The following is a 7,323-nucleotide window of genomic DNA, read 5'->3' as shown; positions in this document are numbered from 1 at the left end:
CTGTCAAGGGAATCACTTTATCCAAGGCTATGGTACAAACCAGAAACCTGGTGGTGCAATCCAGATAATGTGTTATCGATCACAAGGATCTACCATATAATAGATATTGCGGGTCATGCATATGACATAATGCAAGTCTGTAATGGAGATAATATGATCATGGTTTCATTCTTTTTGCAGTCCCAGATAAGTTATTTAGTTGCTAATGTCATGTTATTTGAGGAGCTCAGACAAGAATATAAAGAAAACTTTTTTGCTTTGGATCCTAGAGATGGCATTATTGACGTATTAGCTTACAAGTGCATTTCACCTCTATTCTGGAGCCAATGTGATGTTGTAGCACTTGGTCATCTTAGTCAAGATTATTGGTGCAAAATATGTGGGTCTCTGCAGCATTCAAGATCACTAATCCATTGTCTACATTTTTTGCTATCTATTGTGACAACTTATTCATTTCTTATTAGTGGTGCCTTGATATCTTTGAGTGGTGTTGCAACTGTTGTTCTTAGTATGGGGATTTTCTTGGCTTCCACACTGGTGCTAGAAGGTGTTGAATGGCTTGTGTTCGGACTAGCATTCCTAAGCTTGCTGCCTCATTTTGTGAGTGAAAGACTCTTGCTTGAGGCATCAGTATACAAGAAGTTGAAAGTGTCATTGTAGTATATTTCATTTTTTCCATTGTGGAGTTGTTCAGCAGTGTTCATTTCAACTTTGAGGACAAGGTTGTTCTAAGGGGGATGGAATGTAACGAATTGATGAAGGCCGGAGGATTTATAGAGTTTTTCGAAGTTACACTTTAATCCTAAAATTAGTTAGTAGTTTTGCTTTTAACCCTGTAATTAGCCTTTGCACATTTTACTTTTTTCCTTTAAATACCTAATGTACTGCACTTTGGAGAGGTATCTGATGAATGAAAATCTAATATTTTTCTCTGCATTTTCCTTTCCTTTTCTTTTGTATTTCTTGTTTCTCTTCCATGGCCTTTCCCATTTGGGAATCACAACAGAAAGAAACCAATATTCTTAGATATATGCCAAAGAAAAGGTTGGGTTCTATAAAAAAAGTTCAATTGACTCTCTTTTTTTTTTCTTTTGTTTTCCCTGAAAATGCATTATCAGAGTCGCTTCTATGTCGGCTAGGTAGCCTGTTGATTTCCTGTATGGCGGTACTTGTCTTGACTTTACAATGTCGGCATTGGGAACAACATATGGTTGTGTCGCATTTTAGGATGCTATTGTTGGACGTGTATCGACAATGCAAGTGTACGTATGGCTCATGAGTGGTGTTCGGCTTGTGTGGCGTCCATAGGTTGGATCTTGCTTGAGCAGTGACGCCGCTGTATTGAGAAAAATTAAGTTTATGTATGGAATTCATTATAAGATGATACGTCATGACACGTGGACCAGCCAAAGAAGAATAAGTGATGAAAAATAATCAAAGAAGGCACGAGCTTCAACAGGTACGGGCAGATGTTTTAGAAAAAAAGCAAGGAAGATAGATACTTGAGCCTTTTTATGATGGAAGGGAATGAATCTGATAGTAAATAAGATATAGATATATACTATTGGGCATTAAATACAGAAAACGTTAAGAAATCTGTATTGAATCAAATATGATTGCTGATTATAACGTTACATTAAATGTCATTCATAGACAATAATGACTCAATTATTGTAGAAACGAAACGTATTACCTTGGAATAGCTATAAAAGGAGAAGACTGAACACTTGTAAGGATACGAAATATCATCGGAATATACTGATTTACTTTGTTTTCTTCTGTTTATCTTATCATTATCAAAATCAATTTCCTTTATTCATTTTATTTTTTGATTATCAGTAACCCGAGTTCTTCTAAAATAAAGCTTTGACCGAAATTCATATTTTTGGTTAAACAAATTGATCTGTTACCGGGAATCTGATAATCGTTTACCTTCTTAATCAATTCTTTCATCAAAAAACTTACCATGTCGAATAACAACGACAACAACCAACAAGATTCTCAACATCAGGAGAATGATGCGGGTGATAGGACACCACTTCCCTCACTGCGTGATTCACAACGTCAGGCACGAGAAGGAGCTCGAGATGGCTTTGAAACAAATAATGGAGTTGCAAATCAAAATGGATTCGAGGTAAATCAAAATTCTGGAGTTGCAAACGAGCAAGCACTCGATGATGCCTTAAAAAATCTCATTGCTCAACAAGTTAGCAATGCTCTCCGACCTTTTACCAGCCAATTGCCAATTGCACCACCAACACCGACTCCGAATCAAATACTTTGGAAAACCTACGTTCTGGGCTCGTTAACTCAGGCACTGGTGGAACTCCAAGCGAATCTCGCGATAGTGAACCAGGTAACATAGTTAATTCTGATTTACAAAATTTAGTTCTAACCTTGCAGAAGCAGCTCAAGGATCAAAGCAATCGCATAGAGAAAATACCTGGAGTACCACCCGTAATCAAAAGAATAGACATGGATAAGTACTCACAACAACCATGGAAGCCTAGTGCTACTCCGGTGTCGATCCCGAAGAAGTTCAAAATGCCTGATATTCCAAAGTATGATGGCACAACTGATCCACGAGATCACGTGACTGCATTCACAACTGGTATTAAAGGCAATGATTTAACCAAACAAGAAATTAAATCAGTGTTGGTCAAGAAATTCGGTGAAACACTCACCAAGGGAGCATTAACATGGTATTCCCTTTTACCCGAAAATTCTATAAATTCTTTTGCTGAGCTTGCAGATTCTTTTATCAAAGTGCATTCGGGAGCTCAAAAAGTTGAAAAAAGAATGGAAGATATTTTCAAAATCAAGCAAGGATATTCATAGTTGCTTAGAGAGTTCGTGGATAGGTTTCAGCGTGAAAGAATAATGTTACCACGCGTACCTGATAACTGGGCGGCAATGGCCTTTGCCAGTAATTTGAATGAGAAAAGCTCAGAAGCTACAAGACGACTCAAGGAAAGTCTACGTGAATTTCCAGCAACAACCTGGAATGATGCTTACAACAGATATAACACGAAGCTGAGCATAGAAGAAGACACTATATCCCCATCTCAGAAAGAGGAAAAAGTAAGTTCGAGACGTTCAGAAACCGAAAATGGTCCGGTAAAAATAAATACGAACCATATATGGGCCTAGCAGGAAAAAACTCACGATCAAAGTAGGATAATTCAAGGTACGATCACAGATCAAGAAATAGAGAGTCAGGTTCATCAAGGTTTGGAAACGATTGAAACACACGAGAAACTCGAGATGATGATAGAAACTTGAAGGCAAGATTTGGTGGTTATAATTTTAATGTCAGCACTTCAGAGTTAGTAGCGATATTAAGAGGCATGGGAGATAAGGTACGATGGCCAAAAGAAATGAGATCGAATCCAAACAGGCGCAATCCTGATCACTGGTGCGAATTTCACAACGATCATGGTCATAAAATGGCAGATTGTAGATTATTACAAAGTGAAGTTGACCATATATTAAAACAAGGGTATCTCACCAAATTATTTAGTGAGAAAGGTAAGCAAGCATACATGAAGAATAGGCAGGAGCCCCCTAAACCTACTTCTCCAAAAAGGACCGTCAATATTATAAGCGGGGGCGAGGAAATCAATGGCATGACATATACCGCAGCTAATAAGGTCTCTAAAGTTACAATCACCCACGGGAAGCGGATCCGACATGTGTTGGAGGAAGAAAGTATTACATTTGATGATGTAGATGCGGATGACGTGTTAACTCCACATAACGATGCACTGATAATATCTCTATTTGTACATGATACTAATATGAAACGAGTTTTGATTGATCCAGGTAGTTCTGTAAACATTATTCTGTTAAGAGTACTAAACGAGATGCAAGCCGAAAATAAACTAGTACCAAAGGTGCATACTTTGTCTGGATTCGACAATTCAAGCGTTGTGACGAAAGGGGAGGTAACACATACTTCATTCGCAGAAGGGGTTGTCAAAGATACAAAATTTCAGGTGGTAAAGATGGAAATGGCTTACAATATGATTCTCGGGAGAGCATGGATCCACGAGATGGATGTCGTTCCGTCTACCTTGCATCAAGTCATTAAATTTCCATCACTATGGGGAATATGTCAAATTCGTGGGGATCAACAGACATCCAGGAACATCAACTCCGTAGCAGATTCAAATACGAGAAACAAAGAAAAATAGCAGTTACAGAATCTAGTTGAGAATACCACAACACAAGCCTCAACTGAACAAGGGCGAACAGATGTGGACTCAAGGCCCGATTCCATTCAAGGACCAGAGAAAAATGAAAATATCAAAATAATGATTGAAGAACTGGAGGCTGTAGAGTTATTTACACAATGGCCTGAAAGGAAAGTCTATATTGGGGCCAACCTAAGCTACGACACGAAAGGTAAGTTGAAGCCATGACACGAAAGGTAAGTTGATTGAATTTTTAAAAACTAATGTGGATTGTTTTGCCTGGTCCCATTCTGATATGATAGGAATACCATCGGAAGTAATGACCCACAAGTTAAATGAAGACCCATCATATCCACCCATCAAACAAAAGAAGAGAAAGCAGGGGACTTTAAAAAATCAGGTGATTCAAGATGAGGTTAAAAAACTATTAAAAATTGGGTCTATCCGCGAGGTAAAGTATCCTAATTGGTTAGCCAATACTGTTGTAGTACCGAAAAAGAATGGTAAATGGCAAGTTTGTTTAGATTACACAGACCTTAACAAAGCTTGTCCTAAAGATTCTTTTCCATTACCACATATAGATCAACTGATTGATGCTACTGCATGGCATGAGTTGTTAAGCTTTTTAGATGCATATTCAGGGTACAACCAGATCAAAATGGATCCCCTATATGAAGAAAAAACTTCATTTATAACTGACATGGGGACTTACTGTTATAAAGTAATGCCCTTTGGTCTCAAAATTGTTGGTGCAACGTATCAAATATTGGTAACTAAAATGTTCCAAGAACATTTAGGGAAAACTATGGAGGTCTACATAGATGATATGCTTATCAAAACTCAACATTCAGGGGATCATATATCGAACTTGTCTGATACGCTTCAGATCTTATGAAAATTCAATATGAAGCTAAATCCCGAGAAATGTGCATTCGGCATTTCGTCAGGTAAATTTTGGGTTTTCTTGTTTCTAACCATGGTATTGAAGTAAATCCCGCGCAGATTAAAGCCATTGAAGAAATTCTTGATATGCTTACAAGTAAAAAAGAAGTGCAGAGATTGACATGAAGAATTGCAGCCTTGGGGAGATTTATTTCCAAGTCATTAGAAAAATATTTTAAATTCTTTTCAGCTCTTAAAAAGCAAGATCGGTTCGAATGGACTGAGGAGTGTCAACAAGCACTCAAAAACTTGAAGACATACCTATCAAATCCGTTCGCAAAACCGAAGGTTGGGGAAAGGTTACTCATTTATCTGGTTGTGTCAGAAGTAGCGGTGAGTGTTGTTTTAGTTCATGAAGACCAAGTTAAACAGTCTCCGATTTATTATATTAGCAAATCTTTGTTAGATGCGGAGACGCGATATCCTCAATTAGAAAAGCTTGCACTCGCATTAATCAAGGAATCTAGAAAAATAAGGCCTTATTTTCAATGCCAACCTATTTCCGTAGTAACTGCTTATCCATTGCGCAATATATTACACAAGCATGAGTTGTCAGATAGGTTAGCCAAATGGGCTATAGAATTAAGTGAATATAACATCACATACCAGCCCAAAACCGCTATAAAATCTCAGGTGTTAGCAGATTTCGTGGTTGATTTTACCCAAGGGACGCAATTAGAAGCAGAAAAAGAGTTGCAGGTGTTCAACGGAGCTAACCCAGGAACTTGGACCTTGTTTACTGGGGGTTCATCTAACGTAAAGGGTGCTGGTTTAGGGATTGTTTTGGTACCACCTACGGGCGAAACCATTCGACAAGCCATAAAATGTCATTTTATAACTAACAATGAGGCAGAATATGAAGTTGTGATTGCAGGTTTAGAATTGGCAAAATGAACTCGGCATTAATCAGATTGTAATCAAAAGCGATTCGCAACTTGTAGTTAACCAAATGTTGGGGACTTATACATCCAGTGAGGCATGAATGCAGCAGTACTTAGAGAAGGTACGGGATTTAATTAGGCAATTTCAAACCTGGAAAGTCACGCAGATACCAAGAGATGAAAATGTCAAAGCAGATGCCCTAGCCAATCTCGCATCTGCGGCAGACGTGGCAAGCAATGAAAATGCCTCCGTAATTCATTTTTTTCACTCAGTACTCGATCCAGATAAAAATGAGGTAAATTTCAATAACTTAACCTGGGATTGGAGGAACGAGATTGTTGCTTTTTTGCAGTATGGTACCATCCCTGAAGACAAGAAAACAGCCCACGCACTTCGAAAAAAGGCTGCTCGATATTGTTTAAAGCAAGGCAATCTTTATCGAAATATGTTTGAAGGTCCCTTAGCAAGATGCCTCGGTCCTTCTCAAACAGAATATATAATGAGAGAGATACACGAGGGGCATTGTGGAAATCACGCAGGAGGGAGATCACTGGTAAGAACCATGATTAGAGCAGGTTATTATTGGCCTAAAATGGAAGAGGAAGCGGAGAATTTCGTGGCTAAATGTGATAAATACCAAAGATACGGTAATAACATGCACAGACCTGCGGAGTTGCTACATTCGGTCATCGCACTGTGGCCTTTTATTAAATAGGGGATGGATATCGTGGGTCCATTACCACAAGCAAAAGGACAAGTAAAATTCTTGCTTATACTCACTGACTACTTCACTAAATGGGTAGAAGCATAAGCATTTAAGCAGGTGCGAGAAAAAAAAGTCAAAGATTTCATTTGGAGAAATATCATATGTCGATTCGGGTTACCAAAGGAAATCGTGTGTGATAATGGCTCGCAAATCATAGGCGTACAAATCACAGAATTTTTTCAAAGTTGGCAGATCAAGAGGATTACATCCACGCCTTATCATCCGGTGGGTAATGGACAAGCATAATCAACAAATAAAGTCATTGTCAACAATTTGAAGAAACGATTGGAAAAATCTAAAGGTAATTGGCCAGAATTATTACCTGGTGTTTTATGGGCGTACCGCACAATAACAAAAACAAACACGGGCGAAACACCGTTCTCATTGGTATATAGATTTGAAGCTTTAATTCCAGTTGAAATAGGGGAGCCAAGCACGAGGTACACGCAAGCGCCAAAAGAATCCAATGAAGAAGAAATGCGCATAAACTTTGATTTACTTGAAGGAAAAAAGGAAGCTGCACTAATAAGAATGGTAGCA

The sequence above is a fragment of the Nicotiana tabacum genome, chromosome 10 (assembly GCF_000715075.1).
Source record: "Nicotiana tabacum cultivar K326 chromosome 10, ASM71507v2, whole genome shotgun sequence".
NCBI classification, from domain to species: Eukaryota; Viridiplantae; Streptophyta; class Magnoliopsida; order Solanales; family Solanaceae; genus Nicotiana; species Nicotiana tabacum.
The sequence above is the reverse complement of the archived record's forward strand: the minus strand, read 5'-3'. Positions refer to the sequence as shown.